Source organism: Prosopis cineraria, unplaced genomic scaffold (assembly GCF_029017545.1).
Source record: "Prosopis cineraria cultivar Desert tree isolate PC_DT_omini unplaced genomic scaffold, ASM2901754v1 PC11, whole genome shotgun sequence".
Taxonomy (NCBI): Eukaryota; Viridiplantae; Streptophyta; class Magnoliopsida; order Fabales; family Fabaceae; genus Prosopis; species Prosopis cineraria.
The window spans coordinates 41,945,331-41,970,238 of NW_026555342.1; the positions used below are offsets into that span (position 1 = coordinate 41,945,331).

General features: G+C 30.7%; 1 pseudogene; it reads left to right on the forward strand.

The window, feature by feature from the left end:
• Positions 1 to 4,457: 4,457 nt before the first annotated feature.
• On the forward strand, positions 4,458 to 24,237 carry LOC129286514 (linoleate 13S-lipoxygenase 3-1, chloroplastic-like; annotated as a pseudogene).
• The last annotated feature ends 671 nt before the right edge of the window (positions 24,238 to 24,908 follow it).

Genomic DNA, 24,908 nt, shown 5'->3' on the forward strand with positions numbered 1-24,908 from the left:
TTATATTAATTATGTTTTTTAAATATTTTTATATATAGAATTTTATTAAAAATTAATAAAAATATAAACAGTGTGTTAAATTATTTTTTTAATTTTGGCTAAAAATATCAAATTAATTTTTTGTAAACTCCAAGAGTATTTTTGTTTTGTGAAATTTAATAATTCATGATTAATTTTATCCTTCAAAGATTAACATGTACAATAGATAAAACTTTAAAGGTTTGATTAAAATAAAATAAGCTATATGGACTTAATTTAAAATTGAATGAAACTATAAGAACTTTTAGATTAACTTTTCCCTAAAGTTACAACCAATTTGGGGCAAGGTCCTTGTAGTTTTTTCATTGAGGAATTTGTTCATAAATTTGGGTCTACTTTGGTTAAAGTTGCTACTATTTCCAAACGTCATTTCCACATCATTAACACACATCATGTCCTATAATTCTAATATTTAAGGACTAAGTTATAAATGAATAAGCTATTGGGACCTAAAGCCAACTTGATAAAAATTATGAGAAATCAAGAACTTGTTTTCATTTTTTATTCGTTTGAAATTAATTAATTAATTACCTACACTCTCAACATGAGCTTATAAAATAACTGAGGATCGGACTACAGAAATTTACGAGTACATGCTGATTCTTTCCGATGATTTTTCTTTATTGCATTAGTTGCACAGAAAAAAACACGTTTTGCATGATTAACTCTAGGAATATATTATATGCAAGTCATGTCTATCTTTTTTAGCCAATGTTTATCTCTATGATTACTCTAGCTTCACCATCAGTTATATATCTGTGTTTAAAAAACTTGTTAAAACCAGTTTATTATTTCAGCGTTGTTATCGTTTTCAGATTATAATTTATAAAATAATTTTAATTCAATGCGTCAAGAGAATTAAAAATTCAAATAATATGAAATTTAAATCAAAGAAATAAATCTGAATGTTAAAAATTTATGTAATTTATAAGAGCATTAGGGTCCATCGAGTCACTAAAATTCACTAATAGAAACGAAAACAGATTAACGCAAGGAATCTTGTAACAGAGACTTTCATAATTAATAATCATAATCTATTATAACAATTTTTACTAAGTTATAATCAAATATATTAATTTTTTTAAAGAAAGATATTGTATGGACGGTTCTAATTAAAGACGTCTAGCTAATAGCTTGTAGTCAAGTTTAATAATATGAAATAATCTTGATTTGCTTATAAAAATAAGGGAAATCTCAATAATAGATCATGTATTTTGTTGAAACACATAATACAAAAAAGAATTCTACCAGCACCAAGAGGTCATGAGAGACACAAAAGATCAATCTTTACTTTACACCTGTCATCTTTATATTGGTTATAATATAATTGTCTATATATAGTGTAGCACTATATACTTGTGAAAAATCAACAAAATACATATTACAATGTTTCACTGCGTCTCTTTTCTTTTAGCTTATTCTGCTTTTGTTGTGTTTGTATTTGTCTCATTATGGTATTAGAGAAACTAACCTACTGTCGGTATGGCAACCTGACCCCTATATCTCCCAGCCAGTCGTTTACCACCACTGTTCTATTAACACCACCACTAGGAATGCTCACATCACCACACTCTACTCCACCTTCTAACTTTCATCACTTTGTAACCATTCGTCTCACCAAAGAAAATTACCTCATATGGAGTGCTCAACTTATGCCTTACCTGTATAGACAATAACTTTTTGGCTACATTGATGGTACTATCCCACCACCACTGGCCAAAACCCCCTCTGGCGTCCTCAACTGTGACTACCTTCTCTGGTTTCAACAAGACTAGCTTGTTCTTTCAGTCCTCATTGCTTCCCTCTCTAAAAAACTAATCCCTCAAGTTCTTCGACACAAAACTTCCAAAGCCTTATGGAAAGCCTTAGAAACCCTCTTCTCTCAACAAACTCAAGCCAAACTTGTTTACCTTCACTAATGAATTACTACTATCAAAAAGAGAGGCAAAACTATCTTAGAATATCAAAGGCGAGCTACCATCCTTGTTGATTCTCTTACTGCTGTTGGCAAACCTATCCCTGATGATGATTTCATTACATATTTCCTTGCGGGATTAGGTACTGACTTCAACAGCATTGTCGCTTCCTTGACAACTCAATGCCATTTTCTCACTATAGAAGACATCCCGAGCCATCTCCTTACTTATGAAACTCATATGATCAAAGAAAACTCCTATCAACTCCCTAATGAGATGTCTACCAATATTATCCAGAAAGCACCCACTAACACCTCCTTCTCTTCTACCTCTTCCTTTAGAGGAGGCAGGGGAGGTCAATTCCACTACAACCCACGTGGTCGAGGGAATTGAGGCAACTACAATGGCTGTGGATGCTTTTCTTGGGGTGGTCATGCATCTTTCCCTCAATTCCAACCTGATGCCACCCATGCCAAACTTGTGAAAAAAATGGTCATAATGCTCTTGTATGCTTCCAAAGGTACAACCAAGTTATTCAAGCACCACCACCTCTATCTCTTGAGCTCATTATTCTGAATATTCTTCTCTTTATGACTCACTTTGGTATACTTATATTGGTGCTACTCACCATATGACCAATGATCCCTCCAAGCTAAATCTTAATACCGAACCTTATTACGGCTCAGATGCTGTTCATGTTAGTGACGACTTACCAACCCCTATTCAAATTTAAGGCACTAGTCTTCTTCCCACTCCTTTTGGCAAATTTCCTCTCTCTAATCTCTTACATGTTCCTACAATTACTAAAATCTCATTAGTGTCAATCAATTATGTGAAGATAACAATGCCTTTTTTGAATTTCACTCTTCCTTTTTTTTTTGTGTAAAGGATGAACAAACAAGGAACCTTCTTCTTCATAGTCCCAGCCATAATAGGATGTACCACCTTAAGACTTCAACCAGACCTCAAGCTCATTTTGGTACTAAGATCTCTCTCATTTAGTGGCATCACCACCTCGGTCATCCTGCTTTCCACACTATCTATAAAGTTTTAAACACCCATTCACTTCCATTTACAAACACAAAGATTCTTCATCAATATTCTGCTTGTAGATCATCAAAAAGTCATCGTTTACCTTTCTCTTCCTCACATCATTCTAGTTTACCTTTTGAGTTAGTGTTTTGTGATGTATGGGGTCCTTCCCCAACTGTTTCAGTTAATTGATTTTGGTATTATGTTTGCTTTGTTGATGATTTCTCTAAATTCAATTGGCTTTATCCCATTCACACCAAAGACGAAGTATGTTTTGTCTTTCATAAATTTCACCTTTTAGTCTCCACTCACTTTAACTCCCGCATGCGCTCTTTTCAATCTGATAGGGGGGAGAATTCCGTTCATTACATAAAGAATTACAGAATTTGGGCATTTATCACCGCATCACTTGCCCACACACTCATACTCAAAATGGTACTGTGGAACGAAGTACACGACACTATAGTTGAAACAAGTCATGCCTTAATGAAACATGCCTGTATTCCACAAAAATATTGGTCATATGCCTTTGCCATTGCTACATTTCTTCTTAACCGCACACCCTCTCAAGTTCTTCATGGACTCAGCCCATTTGAAGTCTTACACAAAGATTCTCCCAATTATTATTTTTTGAAAGCTTTTAGGTTAGCTTATTGACCCAATTTGAGGCCCTACGCACCACATAAGCTTGCTCCTAGATCCACTATATGTGTTTTTATTGGCCATGCATCCAATCATTTGGGGTATTTATGCCTCAATCTTTAATCAGGTTGCATCTACATCTCAAGGGATGTCTTGCTTGATGAAACCTAGTTTCCTTTCACCAATATCCAATCTCCTAAACTGCCCATTAATTTTTTTATGCAATCGTACTTTTTCTGACTAGTGGGCCCTACTCTTTTGGCCCATCTCCCATACCTCACCTTAGTCCTATTCTATCACCTCCTTCCTCATTCACAGCTGCATCTTCATTCTGGCCCATCACCCACACCTTACCCTAGTCTTTTTCTATCATCTCCTTCCTCTCCCACAGCTGCATCTTCATCATCTTCGTCTGACACATCTCAATTGATGCCCCTTTCCCCTCTATTACCCACTACGCCGTCACACCTTTTGGTGACCAGATTAAAGGCCAACATCTTCAAACCTACCCTATTAATCCTCAAATTTTGTCTACTATCCTCATTCTCATTGAGCATCGGGACGCACATTCTCTGTACCCCCTATGTCTCTTCTGCTCTCAAAATACCAAAATGGCGTTATGCTCTCACCACAAAATTTCAAGCCCTACTTACCACAAACACATGGACTCTTGTCCCGTACTCTCTTTCTATGATTCTTGTTGGCTATAAGTGGATCTTTTGAAACAAATTTCATGTCGATGGCACCTTGGGGAAGCACAAAGCTCGTCTCGTGGCCAAAGGATTCTATCAACAACTTGGGATAGATTTTGTTGACATCTTTACCCCAATGGTTAAACCCATCACTGTACGTCTTGTTCTCTTCCAAGCTGTCCCCAATGGCTGGTGCATAAGGCAAATTGATGTTCAAAATGCATTCTTACATGGTTTTCTTAAGGAAGATGTGTACATGGTTCAACCTCTAGTTTTTGTTAATCCAGACTTTCCTAACCATGTCTGCTATTTATGGTCTCAAACAGGTACCTCGTGCTTGGTTTGCTCGCCACGGTTCACGTCTAATGGAACTAGGTTTCTCTACCTTTAAATCTGATTCTTCTCTTTTTATCTGTAAAAACTCCCATTGAAAAAACGATCCTCATGAAAATATCCATATATAGTCATAAGCATCACAGAATCTCATGGGTTAGACGAATATGGCACTATATGATTTTTTACATAGTAAACATAGGAAATTTCTTTTGAGTTTCTAGGAGATAAAAGAACCAGTTTTTCATCATGTTCAATACGGGGACCACGATTTCCATTTATAGACTTAAATTAGCAATATTTAACGCAATTTGGCCCTAAGTAAATTATAAATATCACTCTAATCTCTACCTATTAATTTTATGACAATTACACCCTTAAACCACATCAAAGTTTTCAAATAGATCACTTCATTATTTAGGCTTATAATAAGGCCACACAATTTTAATATTTACACCTGTGTTGTCTTATACTCCCTCCATCCTTATATATAAGAGTTCTTCTAGAATTTTTTTATCTCTAACTATAAGAAGTTGTTAACATATTTTTTAATAGATGGACCATTATACCCTTATTAAATTAAAAAGAGAAAAAGATAAGTACTCTCATTAATTTACTTAAAAAAATTCACTTTTTATTTATAATAATTAAGGGTAAACTAGAAATGTTATTACTTTTAATTAAATAATTAATTTTTATTGATTTGCTAAGATGGAGGGAGTATGTTAATTGTTATTCCAACAACTCTCTCATTCGTCGGCATACTGTTGTTTTTTTTTCCCCCCCAGGGAGTATCTTAAATGTTATTCCAACAACTTTGTTATTTGTCGGCATACTGTTCTTTTTTCCCATTAATTATTAACATCGATCGTGATCATTATTAAGTCTATTGTTTCATGATTGAAGGGAGTTTGGAGCCAAAGCTGAGCAAGGAAGCAGTATTGGAATGGTCCAAAGAACGTAGACTTGTAGCAGAGGGCGGGACTTACGAAGTGGAATTTGAGGTGGACCCAGATTTTTGGGATTCCTGGAGCTGTTGCCATTTGTAACTGTTACGAAATTGAGTTCTTCTTGGAAGGCATAACCATTGAGAGATGTGATCATTTTGCTTGCAAGTCTTGGATTCAGCCAAACACGTCCCTCGAAGCTGAGCAGAGAGTATTCTTCACAAACAAGGTAATTAGTTAGTGGATATTTTTCCCTAAACCATTTTTTTAAAAATAATGTTGGACACTCTATACTCAAGGGTAGAGCAATATCTCCCTGAAATATTTTTTTTAAGAACCAAAATCACTCTTCTGTAATAGATCCTTCATTTTTTTTGTTATCTATTGACGTAAAATAATTGCGAGACTCATATATAATAACAATAAGGCATTTTGAGTCATTTTGCCTCTGTTTTGCCACTAAGATCAGGTTCCTACCAACTTTTAGTTTATCATATGATCAAAATGGGTTAAAATGCCTTATTATTACTATGTGTAGGCCTCACTATTATTCCTAGTCAACAAATAACAAAGAAAATGATGGGTATCTGATATTTTGCTCTTTAAAAGAGTTGTTTTGAGGGATAAAATACCCCATCATTTAATATAAAATACCCAGCGCTTCTAAAAAAAAGTTTAGGGAGAAAAATGATCTTTAACTCTTTTTCTAATGCATTTGGAATATATTCACTTTGATCCAAAATATAAGCAACTTTTAAGAATATTCTGCAAGCCAATATTCTCATTAAAATGTATATTATATTGTTTTTCTTTTTTACCCTTAGTTGCAATCGATGTTGAGTAAAATGGGTTATAAATTATCTCACACAAGAATTTAAGTTAATAAATAGGAAGGGTAAAATGGAAATTTTATTTACAAAATCTAAGTTGCTTATATTATGGACCAAAATTAGCTAGGGGAAAAATACTTATATTTTGGACCAGAAAAAATATCTACAATAAGTTGAGAAGAGAGTAGAGCTCATGCAGTTTAATTTGGTAATATGAAATTGACCCGTTTTAGGTATGTTATGTGTGATGTGAGTGTTCAAAAGTATTGTTTAGTTATCACTTTCACTTATGATGTGGAGGTGATTCGAATATTTACCCTTCAGTTCAAATTGACAAAAAATAAAAAGGAAATTGACGGAAACAAGTTGACACGTATAAAAAGTTATATATATATATATATATATATATTCTGATGACGCGGTTAATTAATTTGGATGTCTGGATTTTAGATTTTTCGTTGTCAATTTTCTTTATACTTAAAACTGATCAGTTTTATTTATAGAGAGAGAGAGAAGTAATTAAAATATATTTTTATTTTTCATTTTTGTATATGTTAAAATGAAAAAAGTATTGAAAACTAAAAAGAAAAATATAACTTTTGATTCCTGCATTTTACTTATATTTTGCTATAGATTCCTATACTTTTTTTAGGTATTCTAGGTTCCTACACTTTTATTTTTCAGTATTTTAGGTGCCTAAATAAATAAAGTGTAAAGACTTTGAAGGGATTTAAAATATCAAAAAATAAAAGTGTAAGGATTTAAAATATTAAAAAATAGTGTAGTGGTTTATAGCAAAACACAAGTAAAGTATAAGGATTAAAAGTTATATTTTTTAAATTAAAATTAATATGTAAATATGTATGTACATAATCAAATCTGAATCGACCAATTTTATTATGGAATGATCATCTGACTGAGAAATGCGCGCAGCCCACGCAGACCCATAGTAATTAAATTAATGAAAAACACAATAATTGATTTTTATAGTTTTACTGAGTTTTACTTTTAGTCTTTATAATTTTATTTTAGTGTTTTAGTCCTTATAGTTTCAATAAAATTGAATAAGGTTTCTTACCCAGTGCTCTACAGTTTTAATGTTGTTAGTGTATTTAACTCCTGTAACTGAAAACACTGAACAAAAACTTACAAAGACTAAAAATAAAATTCAATAAAATTATAAAGATTAATAATTGTATTTTTCCTTGAACTAGTTAAAAGCAAGTCAGGAAAATCCCTCTCCTTTTTCTGTTTCATTTATATATATAATATGGATATAGTTTGATAAATTTGATAATGGATTCACAAAATTTACACTTTTTATAAGGATAAAATGACAATTTGATCTTTAAACTATAAACTCTAAGAGATCTGATATTCTAAACTCATTTTTTGTGTATTTTCACTTCTAAATATTTAAAATTATGCTGTTAACTTTTACAGTAAGTTGATAATAAAATTATAAGAAAAGGGATCAAAAGAAAGAATCACAGAAAAGGGCTCCAAAATAAAATTTGTAATTTTTCTGTAATTTTTAGAACTTTTTTTATAATTTTTAACGTTTTTTTATAATTTTTTAATCAACTAACGATCAAAATTAATAATAAAAAAAATTACTAAAATTTTAAATATTTAACAGTTAAAAATGAACAAAAAAATGAGTTTGTGGGATTTTAGATGTTCCTTTCCTATAGTTTAAGGGTCAAGCTATCATTTTATCATTTTACAATACAATTTACTTTAAATTTTATGCTTGAAGTCTATATTAATTTCATTACCAAACAACAAATGAAAAGAGTTATATTTAGGATGATTAAATCTTATTGTGTGGTGTGGGAGCTATATACAGAAGACATAAAAGTAATCGTGACCAGTATCTGAACTGGTATACTTACCACGTGAGACACCAGTAGGACTAAAGAACCTAAGAGAAGAAGAATAGAAGGAGAAAAGAGGTGATGGGACGCGAATGAGGGCACGTTCTCAAAGGATATGCGACTATGATGTTACAATGATTTGGGTGATCCTAGACGATGTCGTGCTGGTCGTCCACCCACGAGCAGCGGTATGTAATATAGGCAGAGACCGTACCAACCATAGTTAGGGGGCCAACTTTTTGAAAAAGAAATTAATTAATTTAAAACTTTTAACATTTATCATGCTTGATTTTTCAAAATTAATTTTATAATTTAAAAAATAAAAGATAATAAATCATTTATAGTTATATATATATATATATATATATTTATAGAAAATCTTACAAACATTAAAATAAAATCATGTAACCCACACTCTCTCTTATCCCTTGTACTATAAGACATCTTCTAAAAATAAAAGTTGGTCTATCAATTGATATATTCTCCATTTTTACATGCATAATTTTAAGAGCTTTTTATAATTTCAACAAGGCATGACAAGGTTAAATTTCTTTTAATTAATAAGGGTATAACTGAAATATTAAACTATTTTTTATAAAATAAAACAATCTAGTAATTTTTCTTAATATGCATAAAAATGTTTAGAAGCATATATATTAAAGGCCAAAAAGGAGTGTATATATATATATAAATTTCTATGTGTGTGTACAAAAATTTTTTCTATCAATATTAATTTCTGACTTTATTTTAGTTCATTTTATTTTTTATCAACTCCTGTCATTGTATTCCATTCCAATTTTTTTTTTTTAACAACTAAACCGGCCTTAATACTTTTGTGTACAGCAACATCGTTTCTATGGGTGTACTTGTAACGTGTTAACTTGCTTGTAATTTCTTTTACTTTTATATGGAATCTATATGAACAGATGTCATAGCAGAGTCAAGATTGCCTGAATTTGAATTAATATACGTTCCAAGGGATGAGGAATTGAAGGAGTTGAAGAAAGAAACTGTTGATAAGGGAAAATTCAAAGGAAGGCTTAGGAATATTGTTCCATCATTGTTAGATATTATTTCAGGCGGTGAAGATGAGGTCTCTGAAATTGACAACATCTTTAAAGAACCATCACATTTTGGAATGAAGAAGTCTCAAAAATCACTCCCCAAGATTTTCAATAACTTGCAAGGCACCATCGATGAATTTTTCAAATTTGATCCTCCAAAGATTTCTTCAAGTAAGTAAAATTGATATACCTATCTCAATATGTTTCTTAAATTTGAAAATGATATAAACTTGAAGATTCATTAATGACAATTAAAATAGTTATTAAATGTATATAGATTATCTTGATATAAGAGAAAAAAATCTTTTTATGCTAAGGTTATTAAATGATACTTAAAAGAAGCTTATGATTTTCAGGAAGCACATCTTATTTCTTACGAGATGACGAATTTGTGTGCCAAATGCTTGTTGGTATTAACCCTTTGAGCTAGGGCTGTGCAAAAGTCTCGTAGTCTGGTTCGGTACGGTCTGGCCCGTGAAAACTCGGTCTTGTCCAGTCCTATAAAATGTTAGTCCTATAGGACCAAAAGACCAAAAAGACAGGACTGATTTTTCGGGTAAGACCAGACTAGAGACCAAGCTTCTAGACTAAGTGGTCCGGTCTGGTCCTACATAATTATTTTAATATAATTAAAATTAATTAATAAATTATTAATTAATAAGTCTTAAAAAAATAGTCTTTGGTCAGGTCCAGCCGTCCAGCCTTGCACGCCACACACTTTGACCGAAAAAAAATCCTGAACACCATAGCACACTTAGTCTCAGCGTTAGCCACATAGATCTTAGTGCTCAGACCCTGCTCAACTCTCAGCTACTCACGTGTGACTCGACCCTGCTCCAGTGCATCGAAGCCCACCGGCCACCACCGTCATTCACGTCAGTGACGTTGCACCATTGCCCACCCTTGCTCTCCACCTTTGATCCTCCTTGCTCTCCTCCAGTGAGCCACACAGATCTCAATGCTCAGACCAGTCGACGACCTCCGCCCTCCGCCTCCACGCCTCAACACAACTGCAACTGCAACTCGACCCAGATCTCATCCTCTACCTTCAGGCCTTGACGCGACGCAACTGGAAGAAGGAAGATACTTGCTTTACCTAGCTTTGCCTCAGATTTCCATTTCCATTCTCAGCTTTTCCTGAGTTGCTAGTTACTTATTTGCTTTATGTATTGTTCATTGATTTCACAGCTTCACGCACCATAAAGCAATAATGCATATCTGGTGCTTTTATCTGAGTAATTTCTTTTGCAATGATCTGAGCAATAATGCATATATGGTGATTTCACAGCAATTTTATTTGTAACAGATAAAAGCAAGCACCAGAGTTTATTTAAAAATATAAAATATTTTTTAAAGAAAAAAAAGGCTAAGTGAGTATTGGACTAACAGGACCAGTCTCCCAGTCCTATGGACCAAGTCCGGTCTTGTTAATCTCCAAGTTTTCACAGGACCAGACCGGACTATGGGTTACCTAACCTAGTCCTTTTCATGAAAAGGACCAGACTCCAGGTTAGGCTGAAGTTTAGTCCCGTCCAATTCTTTGTATAGCCCTACTTTGAGCATTGAAATCCTCAAGGTATAAATAATAACAACTAGTACTTTCCTCATCCAAGGTTGAAAGTATTTGTTACATTAATAGTTTGATATCATATTCTTACATAATCATCATTAGCTGCTAGTCGCAAACAATTTGTACTATTATTTGACAATAAAACTGTTCATGATTTTGACATGTGTGACCACTCTTGTTTTCAAAATTTTCATGTACTGCAGTGTCTGACAGAACATTTAATTTGTGCTAGTTGTTTTCCTTGCTATCATTTTCTTCCTATATATCATTCTATTTCAACAAGAATTTCCTCCTAAAAGCAAACTAGATCCATCTCAAACATGGTCCAGTAGAATCAACAATCAAGGAAGAACACATCAAAGAATATCTTGATGGAAGGCACCTCCAACAGGTATCCTTCTCTCTCTCTCTCTCTCTCTCTCTTAACGTACAGGTTTTACTAAAGCTTTAGACTATATTAGGGTTTATTTGTTGACTAACTAATTGAACCTATTGACAAGATATGAGTGAAACTATATAAGAAAAGGATCTTTAATTTGGTTCTGAAATTGCTGCAGGCATTGGAAGAGAACAAGTTGTTCATATTGGATTACCATGACTATTACCTTTCATTCTTGGATCGCATAAATGCTCTTGAGGATCGCAAAACCTATGCAACTCGCACAGTTTTCTTTCTAACACAAGTGGGCACTCTGAAACCCTCCTTCCACCAAATCATCCAAAGAGAGTCCTCACTCCTCCAATAGACGCCACCTGCAACTGGTTATGGCAGCGTGACAAAGCTCATGTTTGCTCTAATGATGCTAGTGTTCACCAGCTTGTTCACCATTGGTATGCAATCTATCTATGTTTGTCTTCTTTTACAAATATATAATTCAAAAGATACATCTTAAGCCATTTATACATACAAACTCTAAACAAATTTATCAATTTATGTAAGATTAAATGGTAAATTTGCCCCTATAAATCATATGTTCAAAAGCATCTATGACTTTGAACTTGCTTTTGTGCAATATTTCTGTTACTAGTACAAAATAGCAATTTAATGACATATTTTTTTTACTACATTTCATAAAAAAACTGTGGTAATACATGAGATAATGGCTTATTGGTAATTAACTTAAAAAGTAGATCATTTACGGTGATAATTTTATGATAAACTGTCGCCATAAATGCTTATGAAAAATATTTAAATTAAATAATTAAAATAAATTATTACTTAAATGTAATTCATTTACAAAATAATTATAATTGAAATAAATTATTAATTATATTATTTATTATTTATTAATAATAAATTAATATTTAAGGCAAATTAATTTTTTGTAAATTAAAAAATATTAAAATAACTTTATTTAGAAGATAATTATACTTCATCAAAAGTATTTATTATATTTGTAATTAATTATGTAATATTGAAGATAAATTAATTGTATCTAAAATAAAAAATATTAAATGAATTTTATTTAGAGATTATTATAATAAATAAAAATTATTTATTATATCTATAATAATGTAATATCTAAGTTAAATTAATTGTGTCTAGATAGAAAAATATTAACAAATTTTATTTAATAACATTGAATAATTAATATATTTTTTATAATTAAAATTAGAATTTTCAAAAAATCGGGCCTATTAAAAATAGAAGACAAAATAAAATAAATCTTAAAATAATTAAATTAAATTAATTTTATATATTTTATTTATTTATTTATTTATGTCTGAATTCAGACATTTTGAATTTCAAAATGCCTAAATTCAGAAAACATTAAAAGGCTTTAGCAACAGGCACCCTCGGGATTGTCGCCAAAGATACATCTTTGGCGACAGGCCCAAGGCCATCTGTCTCCAAAGCTTGTCTGAATTCTAGACAAATTAAAATTATTTAGAATTTAGACAATATCTTTGGTAACATTCCCGAAGGCACCTATCACCAAAGCCTTTTTTAAAAAAAAAAATTATGGTGATAGTCCCCTGAGGATCTGTCACCATAAATATGTCTTTTTAAAGACATAAATATGTCTTGTTAACAAGACATATTTATAGCGACAAACCCCAAGGCATCTGTCGCTGTTATTAATTAATTAAAATAAAATCTTATTTTTAAAATAAAATAATATTTTTAAATAATATTTTATTTTAGGCCACATTTAATGTGTCTGAATTAACACATTAAATAAGAATTTTTAAATAAAATCTTATTTTAAAAATTATATTTTTTTAAGACAGATTTAATGTGTCTAAATTAAGACACATTAAATGTGCCTTAATTAAGTTAAATAAAATATTATTTTTAAAATAATATTTTATTTTAAGACACATTAAAAGTGTCTTAAAATAATTTTTTTTAAAAAAAATATGGTTTACGGCAATAGATGCCTTGTGAATTGTCATCATAAATGTGTCTGAAAATGAGACACATTTATGGCGATAGGCGGTGGGTTAACTGTCACCGTTAATGTTGTTAAAAGACTTAATCCCTTAGCTCGTGATCTTTCAGCTTGTGCCATTACTCTCCCCTGCATCTCCAACAATCATAGTCACCCACAGCTCGTCTTCTCCATAGCTCATCCTCAAGCTCACTCATTCCCTTTTAGCTTGTAGCTCCCGCAGCTTAAAGAGTGCCCACAGCTCCAGCTCGTTGTCGCCTTTAACTTGTGTTCCCCTAGCTCGCCGTCGCCTTCAGCTTCTGCGCCACTAGCTCGCCGCCGCTGTCGCCTTCAGTTCACCTTCCCTTGCCCCCAACACATCTCAGCTTTCAGTTTTTTTTAATTAGCTTTTTATACTTCATAAAATTAATTTTTTTTGCTGATTTTTTTGGTTTTCTTGTTCTTTTTTACTATTTTTTAGTTTGTTTCTTAATAATTTTTAAACACCTATTTTTAAGCACCGCTTTCATTGTGTTTCCTTCCCTTGCCCCTGCACATCTCAATTTTTAGGTTTTTTTAATTTTTAATTAGCTTTTTATACTTCACAAAATTAATTTTTTGTTCTTTTTACTATTTTTTTGTTTGTTTCTTGATAATTTTTAAACACCTACTATCATAAATTAATTAAAATGTTGTTTGATGGCTATATGTGATAGTTTGAATTGGTTGTTTATTAGAGTTAATAATTATTGACAATTCAGTTGAATTTAATCATTAAAATTTGTTTAATTTTGTTCAAATTGGTGTCTTGGAAAAGTTAAATAGAACAATGTATTTCAATTATCCTTTTAGCTCTACAAAAGTAAATTAGTTATTATTTGATGGTTGTATGTGATAACTGAATTGCTTGTTGATTAGAGTTGATAATTTTAAAAATTCAATTGAGAGATTAAATTGAACAAATTGAGGGGTCTATTGCTCAGGAAATTTTGCTTTGTGAACTATTATGTTGTCAAAATTTTTTTAAATTTCAAATTATAAATTATTTATTGAAATTTGAAATAGGTAATGATGAACCGTAGTTGGATAGATGCTTTGCGAACAAGTGATGAATATGAGAGGGGAGTAGATTATTTTTTGGAATTTGCAAAGAATAATGTTCCTAATAATAAAGGACTGTTTTATTATTCTTGTGTTAAGTGCTTGAATGGGTTGCGATGAAGTCCTGTAGAGATTAAGGATCACCTAATTTATTTTGGGTTCTACAAAGCATATAGATAGTGGGTATTGCATGGTGAATCTAGAAAGCGTGGTATGCCACAAGTTGAATATGATGATATGGATTTTGGTGATCAAATAGAGGATATGTTATGTGATATGTTATTATATTTTTTTCTACTAACTTTATTTATCTTATTTGTTTTAGAAAAAATATGGAGAATTTTGTCACCGATAAATCAAGTTCTAAAAGAGGTAAAAGAGAGGCCACACAACTTACTAAGTTAGCCCAAATACATGGAAAAATTCAACTTAATTTTGATGACAAAGGCCAACCAATTGATAAGAAGAAAGGAAACATTTTTAAGAGTTTTGTGGGTTTGGTGGCACGTCAAAAAATCAACATCTTGGAGAAAGAGTGGGATGATGTAAATGAAAGTGACGAAAATGATGTTTGGGAATCTATACTGGTATTTCTAATTATTATATGTCATATCTACTTTTTATTTTGACATTTATGTTGTTACTAAATTCTTTGTTAATGTGTGTTATTTTGCAAATTACTTATGATATTAAGGAAACTTCATTTTTAAAGAACAAGTGGCTAAAGTATGCTGGTGATCGATGGAGGGACTTTAAGTCCAAACTTACTAGAAATATGTGTTTCCTAAGAGTTGTAACGAAAATGATGATAGTGATAATGATGTTAACATGGAAAAATCTTGGGAGAAATATTCATTCATTGATTATGACACGTGGATGAAATTTGTTTACAGTAGACATGATCCCAAATTTTGGTAAGTGAAACAAGAATATGATAATTTGTTTAGTATTAGTAAAAATTCATTTCTAACAAATGCTTTTCATTATTTGTTAATAGGAAAAAAGTCAAAAAGGGCAAGAGCATTGAAAGAAAAATCTATACAACTATACGATGTCTCGGGGAGGATATGCATATATTTATGATACAATGACTCAAGAGAAATGGGAAACTAAAAGACAAGTAGCGGGGGTTGATAATATTGAAGATGTTTCTTCATAGTGTCCTCAACAATCAGGAAGTGTAGAATGCAGTTATTATATGATGATTTTCATGTATAAAATCATCACTCAGGGTATCATTCACTCATTTGATCAGGTAATAATTTGTTAATAATAATTTATAATTATGATGTTTATCGTATACTTAAGTTATTATTCATACATATATTGCTATTTAATTTGCAGCATTTTCAAAGTTTAGAGCCATATTCTAAGCAAAAGTTAAAACATATTTGCAATATGTGGTCTAGGTTTTTCTTAAAATTGACAGGATTAGAGTAGAAACTTTCTAGATATTTGTAGTAAAAATGTGGACTTTTAGTTCATATACTTATACCAAATATATTTGTACTGGTGTCTAGAGTTGTTGTTTATGTATTAATGCAAGTTTTGTAATCAAAAGATGTATATATTTATTTGTGAATCTATTAAAAAAATATAGTATTTATGACCACAGTTATCACTATAACTGTGGTAAAAGATGATATATGATGACAGTTATAGAAACAACTGTCGCCATATATGAATCTCTAACTCGCCATAAAAACAACTGTCGCCATATATGAATCTCTAAACGCATTTTTCACCACAAGTGAGCTCGGACCTGTGGCGAAAGATACTAATTTTCCCCACAGGTGAGCTAGGACTTGTGGCGAAAAATGATATGTTTTACCACTATATTTTTCGCCACAGATAAGCTGGGAACTATAGCGAAAGATATTATTTTTTTGCCACAGTTGAGCTAAAACTTGTAGCGAAAAATGATATTTTTTACCACTGTATTTTCGCCACAGGTGAGCTTAGATCTGTGGCAAAAAATGATATCTTTCACCACAGTTCTGCTTGACCTATGGCAAAAAATATCTATTTACTACCACACGATTTTCTACTACAAAGTTTTTTCTGTCATGAAAATGTCTTTTAATTATGGAAAAAAAATACTTTTGTACTAGTATAAAATGGAAATTTATTTACAGAACCTAAGTTGCTTACATTATAGGCCAAAATTAACTAGGAAAAATATGCTTATATTTCGGAACGGAAAAAAATATCTAAAACAAGCTGATAAGAGAGTAGAGCTCAATCTGTTTAATTTGATAAAATGAAATTGACCCGTTTTAGGTATGTTATGTGCGATGTGACTGTTCATAAATATTGATAACCTCACTTTCACTTACGTGGGGGTGATTCGAATATTTACTCTTTAGTTCAAATCGACGAAAACTAAAAATGAAATTGACAAAAACAAGTTGATACGTATAAAAAGTTAAAAATATAATATTAATCATTCTCATTAAAAAAATATTTGTCATTTTGTAAGAGAGAAAAATGAAGAAAGTAGGAAAAACAAAATCTTTGATCTCTATAATTTATCAAATTTTGCTTTTAGTTTTTGTAGTTCTTTTTCAATATTTTTAGTCTCTACAAAAATAAAAATACTGAAAAAATTGAAACTAAGGAACCTGAAAAACAAACATCACCTAATTTTTTAAAACTATAAGGACTAAAATACTAAAACTATAGAGATTGATGATACTAAAAAATTTATAAAAACTAAAAATAAAACTTGATAAAATTATAGGATTGACGATTATGGTCCAAGTATAAGCCGGTGTTATTTTGACAGAGGGATTTCAAAAGGATAAATTAATTTAAGTTACATCTCAAGTATTGAATTTTAAGAATTTGTAACTCAATTTCTCAATTATACAACTCCATTATGATGAATTTGTAACTTGTATTTTAAATCTTAACAGAAAAAATTATTTTTTTATTCTCTAACCTTAAAATATTTTTGAAGATCCTAAATGATTAGGCTAGCTGCCAGAAGTCATACATTAAATGGAGGATAACAATACAATTGTCAAAAGGGTCATTTTGGTGTACGTTTCAACTTGTAGATTTCAATATTGAATGCTTCTTAATATATGTGTGTGTTACTGTTAATAAATTTTGAGAGAATGACAAATAGGTTTTAAAGTATCAATTAATTTAAGTTAGGTCTCAAGTATTAAATTTTAAAAAAATTTTGAATTCAACCTTTAATTTGTAATTATGTTGTGATGAATTTATAATTTATTTTTTAAATTATAACATGGTTAGAGAATAAAAAATAATTTTTTCTGTTAAGATTTAAAATATAAGTTACAAATTCATCATAATGGAGTTGTATAATTGAGAAATTGAGTTACAAATTCTTGAAATTCAATACTTGAGATATAACTTAAATTAATTTTTCCTTTTGAAATCCCTCTGTCATTCTCCCATAAATTTTTTAATTAAAATACTACTGAACTAATTACTAGACTTCTAATTGAAAACAAATCTATGTTTTCAACTTTTAATTATGATTTAATATGGAGTAAACATGTTTAATCCAAGATGTCCAGATTTTAGACTTTTCGTTTTTAACTTTGTTATACTTAAATCTGATCAGTTTTATTAAAAATAGAGTGAAGTGATTAAAAATATTTGTGTTTTGCATTTTGTGTCTAAGATAAAATCTGAATTGACCAATTTTATTATGGAATGATCAATCGACTGAGAAAACACACGCAGCCCAGGCAGATCCACAGTAATTTGGTACTGAAGTCCCTATAATTTTAGTGTTTTTAATTTTTATAAGAACTAAAAATATTTAAAAAAAACTATAAGGATTGAAAATAAAATTCGATAATATAAGGATTAATGATTGCATTTTTCCTTGAACTAATTAAAAAACATAGAGTCAAAAAAATCCCTCACCTTTCTCTCTTTCATTTATATATATAGTTTGATAAATTGATAATGGATTTACAAAATTTGCAATTTTTTACAAGGGTTAAAAAACAACTTAGCTGTTAAACTATAAACTCAGGAGATTTGGGTTTTTAAACTATTTTTGGTGTATCTTTCCTTTAAACATTTAAAATCATGGCAATTTCTCTTACTTGTAAATTTTAACTATTAATTGAAAAAAAAAATTATAAAAAAAGGACCAAAAAAGAATCACCAAAGGATCCAGAAATAAAAATTTGTAATTTTTCTGTAATTTTTGAGATTTTTATGTAATTTTCTAATTAACTAACAGCCAAAGTTAATGGTAGGTAGAGATTACCATGATTTTAAATATTTAATAGTGAAAATGCACCAAAAAATGAGTTTGCTGAATTCTAGATGTTCCATTCCTATAGTTTAAGGATCAAATATTATTTTCCCTTTTTACAATATAGTTCACTTTAAGTTTACACTTGGAATCTATATTAATTCCATTACTCAAACAAATGTAGAGAGTCATATTTAGGATGATTGAATCTTATTGTGTGGTGTGGGAGCTATATAGAAGATATAAACTAATCATGACCACTAACCTTGAAACAGACATATTTACCACAAGAGACACCAATCGGACTAAAGAAGCTAAGAAAAGAAGAATTGAATGAGAAGAGAGGTGATGGCACAGGAATGAGGACACATTCCCAAAGGATATATGATTATGATGTTTACAATGTTTGGGTGATCCAGAAAAAGGAGATGAATTCAAAAGACCAAAACGAGATGGCTCACTCAACCCTCATCCTAGACGATGTCGTACTGGTGTCCCATCTACTACCACCGGTATGCAGTATTTATTAATTTAGAATTTTTAACATTTATCATACTTGAGTTTTTAAAATTAATTTTATAATTTAAAAATATAAGATAACAAATTATTTATCAATATTTTACTTTTTTAAGAAAAATTTAAAAAAATTTAAAATAAATCATATAACATACTTATACTCTCTCTGGTCTCTTATATTATAAGATACTTTTTAAAAATAAAATTTGATTTAGATTATAAGATGCCTAAATAGAATATCAAATGATATATGCTCCATTTTTACCGCTGTAATTTTAATAGCGTTTTTGTAAATTGAGCAAGCCATGATGAAGTTGAATTCCTTTTAATTAATAAGGGTATAACTGAAATATTAACTATTTTTTATAAAATAAAATATCTAGTAATTTTTCTTAATATGCATAAAAATGTTTAGAAGCATATATATTAAAGGCCAAAAAGGAGTGTGTATATATATATAAATTTCTATGTGTGTGTACAAACATTTTTCTATCAACATGAATCTCTGATTTTATTTTAGTTCATTTTATTTTTTATCAACTCATGTCATCGTATTCCATTCCATTTTTTTAACAACTAAACCGGCCTTAATGCTTTTGTGTACACCAACAATGTTTGTATAGGTGTACTTGTAACGTGTTAACTTGCTTGTAATTTCTTTTACTTTTATATGGAATCTATATGAACAGACGTCACAGCAGAGTCAAGATTGCCTGAATTTGAATCAATATACGTTCCAAGGGATGAGGAATTGGAGGAGTTGAAGAAAGAAACTGTTGATAAGGGAAAATTCAAAGGAAGGCTTAGGAATATTGTTCCATCATTGTTAGATATTGTTTCAGGCAGTGAAGATGAGGTCTCTGAAATTGATAACATCTTTAAAGAGCCATAACATTTTGGAACTCTCCCCAATATTTTCAATAACTTGCAAGGCACCATCGATGAATTTTTCAAATTTGATCCTCCAAAGGTATCTTCAAGTTAGTAAAATTGACAACCTGTCTCAATAAGTTTCTTAAATTTGAATATAATCCAAGACAAATAAACATAGAAACTTGCTGACTGCTGAGAAAATGACAATGAGGGGCCTTGCAAAGACATTAATAACAATTAAACTAATTATGAAATATATAATGACTATCTTGACATAAGAGCATATTCCTTTTATGCTATTAAATGATACTTAAAAGAAGATTTATAATATTCAGGGAGCACATCTTATTTCCCACGAGATGACGAATTTGCACGCCCAATGCTTACTGGTATCAACCCTTTGAGCATTGAAATCCTCAAGGTATAAATAACAACAACTTGTGCTTTAATTCCACATCCAAGTTGAAAGTATTTTTCACATTAATAGTTTGATATCATCTTAAATAATATTATTATCTACAAGTTGCCAATAATTGTAATTGACAGTAAAACACTTCATTATTTTGACATGTGTGAGCACTTTTGTTTTTGAAATTTTCATGTACAATATATCAATCAATGCATCAGTATCCGACAAAAAAATATTGAATTTGCTATTTGTTTTCCTTGCTGTCATTTTCTTAAGGACAAATTACATATAGATTTTGTGAAGCAGACTTATTTTACAAATAGTACTATAAAATTTAGAAACTACAGTCATGTCCCTTGAAACCTAAATGTAATTTGAAATTAGGGTATAACGACATAATGTCTCCATTAAAAATATATTACATCAATCAAATAATTTATAATTATTTCATCAATAATTTTACAACTATCAATTTAACTTTTTATTAATTGTAACTTCAACTAGGGGCATCAAATATTAAAACCTTTCAAATATTAGATATGTGAAGTTGCAATTGTAAAAAGTTAAAGTGATAATTATAAATTAGTAATAAAGTAGATGAAAACAATTAGTGTTAAACTTGTTAATAAAGTATGATCAATTAAACTATTAGATATGTAAAATTATAGTTGTAAAATGTTTACAGTAATAGTTGTAAATTACAAATGAAATAGTTGTGAATTATTTGATTGATACAATGTATTTTTAATAGGGGGCATTATTGTTTTTTAACCCCAATTTCAAATTACACACAAGTTTCAAGGGACTTGACTATAGTTTTTGAATTTTGCGGGACTTATTTGTAAATAAATCTTTTCCACAGGACCTATATGTAATTGTCCCTTTTCTTAGTATCCCCTTACTGTCATTTTTCAACAGGAATTTCCTCCTAAAAGCAAGCTAGATCCCTCTCTCTTTGGTCCAGCAGAATCAGCGATCAAGGAAGAACACATCAAAGATCATATTGATGGAATGCACCTCCAACAGGTATCTTTGTTGACCGACCAATTGAACTTATTGACAAGATATGAGTGAACCTGTATAAGAAAGGGATCTTTAATTTGGTTCTGAAATTGCTGCAGGCATTGGAAGAGAATAAGTTGTTCATATTGGATTACCATGACTTTTGCCTTCCATTCTTGGATCGCATAAATGCTCTTGAGGATCGCAAAACCTACGCAACTCGTACAGTTTTCTTTCTAACACAAGTGGGCACTCTGAAACCCATAGCAATCGAGCTCACTCTTCCACCATATCATCCAAAGAGTCCTCACTCCTCCAATAGACGCCACCTCCAACTGGTTATGGCAGCTTGCCAAAGCCCATGTTTGCTCTAATGATACTGGTGTTCACCAGCTTGTTCACCATTGGTATGCAATCTATATATGTTTGTCTTCTTTTTTACAAAAATAATTGAAAAGATCTTAATCAATTTTTACATACAAAGTCTAAACAAATTTATCAATTTATATAGAATTATAGGTCTAGAAGTATTTAGGATCATGAACTCATTTTTGTATAACGTTCCTTTCAACTTTTAACAATGGTATAATATTGTCCTTACCAAGAATTTCTGGTTATTTTAATAATTTTTGAGGTATTTTTTTATTTTTTTTTATATTTTTTGGTCATCTAATGTCAAATTCTTGGTTATTTTTTATAATTTTTGAATCATTGCTTGTAATTTTGGGTCGTCTTTTGTATTTTTTATCTATTCTATAATTTTCGAGGTTCTTTTTACAATTGTTTGATAACAAACAGTTAAAATTAATTTTTTTAATAGTGAAAATGATATTGCACTTTTTGAAAAGCTGAAAAGAAACATTGTGCAAAAAAACTAGTTTAGGTCTCAGACGGTTTTAGATTTATAATGGTGAAACTGTCCTCTAACCTAGATATGTGTGTATATATATATATTCACAATTTTTGTGAAACTGTGAAATAGGTTGCATGCATGGAACCATTATAATAGCCGCACATAGACAAATGAGTATGATCCACCCAGTGTTCAAGCTTCTACATCCTCATACGAGGTACACTCTGAAGATAAATGCAATGGCTCGTGAGACACTCATCAATGCAGGAGGCACAATTGAATCAGACTTCACTCCTGCCAAATATTGCATGCAAATTAGTTGTGCTGCTTATAAAGATTGGTGGCGCTTTGACCTTGAACCACTTCCTGCTGACCTCATTAGAAGGTAATTACTTTTGCATTCACACCAAATATAGAATTAAGGTATTCTTTTCTACTTCTAATGCATAAGGTCCTCTTTCTTCCAACTTTGTCAATTCTACATTGACTCTCCTTACCAAAACAGATCTTCTCAAATCATATATATATATATACATATATAGAGAGAGAGAGAGAGAGAGAATTATTTTTCCAAATTTTATCATAGTTCTTGGTTATCACCTCTAATGATGTCCAAACGATTTAGAAATCCAATGATTAAAGCGCAATAATATTTCATGTTACATGAAACAGTTTGTTCTAATATGGAGAAATGACTTTTCAATACTGATCATAGGATGAATCTAATGATGTTGGAGGAAAAAAACATGATACGCACTGCTAGAGAAGATATATATATATATATATATGGCATTCCTTATAAACTGTTTTACATTCAAAAAAATCATAGAATGAAAAAGATATTATGATTTATATATGTGCGCGCGCGCACAGAAAAGCATTGCATATCTCAAATTAAATTTAGACATAAAAAATAAAAGAAATTATTATTTCATGATAACACAAATACAATAAATATTTCATATTTATTCTCTTATATTTTAACCAAAAAATTATAATAAATAGTTTAGAACCGATCCAGAACATAAGCAGTCACATTGCATAATCTATCAACTCTCTCCTTTTGTTTTCATTCCCAAAGATTATCATGAAACTAAATACACATAACATATAAGAAATCATGAATTCCCCTTATAGACATTGAGCTGAACAATTTTATCTTTATATTCAGAGGTATCGCAGTTCCTGATGCAACTCAGCCTCATGGAGTTAGGCTACTTATTGAAGACTATACTTATGCGTCTGACGGTCTCCTTATATGGTCAAGCATAGAGGAGTTGGTTCAAAAATATGTAAACTATTACTACAAAGATCCAAAAGCCATTTCCTTGGATCATGAGCTCCAATCATGGTACAGAGAATCCATAAATCTGGGGCATGCTGATCTTAAGATGCTCTTGGTGGCCAAAACTTGAAACTCCTCAAGATCTTATGTTCATACTTTCCACAATAATTTGGATCGTGTCGGCACAGCATGCTGCTTTGAACTTTGGACAATACCCTTTTGGAGGTTATGTTCCAACCCGTCCGCCATTAATGAGAAGATTGATTCCTAGTGAGAATGATCCTGACTATGCAAGTTTTGTGGCAAACCCCAAGAAGTACTTCGTGTCATCATTGCCAAGTTTATTTCAGGCAACGAAGTTCATGGCTGTGATTGATATAATTTCTGCACATTCACCAGATGAAGAGTACATTGGGGATAGAAATGATTTGGCAAGTTGGGTGGGGGATCCTGAGATAATTGATGCATTCTATGCGTTCTTATTGGAAATAAGAAGTATCGAGAAAGAGATTGAGAAAAGAAATGGTGACCCACAACTTAGGAATAGATGTGGTGCCAGAGTTTCATCAAATGAGTTGCTTATTCCAAGTTCAGGACCCGGGACCACAGGAAGAGGAGTGCCAAAGAGTATAACAGTGTAATTGTTGAAAGATAAATTACGTGTACCTCTTTTGAATAAAACTTATATATATATATATATATATATAAATTTATTGTTAAATGGTCAAAAGCTGCCGCTAAAAGTTAATGATTTATAATATATTCATAAAGTTAGAGTACATAATTAATAAAGTTAATGATTTATAATATAGTTCAAGTTTAATTGAAGTCAATTAATTTAGCAAGGATTCAAGTAATAAGACGATTGAATTGCTTCATTCAAAGAATTTGAGATCAAAGTTAGCATGCTTGATTAAATATGGAGCTTTGTCCGTTTCTTGGAAGATATATTCTTTAAAATTATACTTAATTATACCCTACATACGTAATTACTAAAAATTACTTAAATATTTTTTTCAAAATTATTTGATTTGTATCCGCCACACAACTGTAATGGCTTAGGAAATTATTGGAAACTACTTAAGTTGATGTGATCCTTCACTTTCAAATAAATAGTTGTATGCAATTGCACATCCAACAACTTTTTTTTTTCCGGTAACGAATCCTTTACATCAGGGATAAATATCTGTTCCCAACCAATTTTCTAGTAGATAATTAGGTATTAAATAAAATTAATATTTAGAACTTTCGCCCTTACATGGAACCAAAGGCTAGAATTCACACTATTCACATCTGTGGGATGATAATTAAT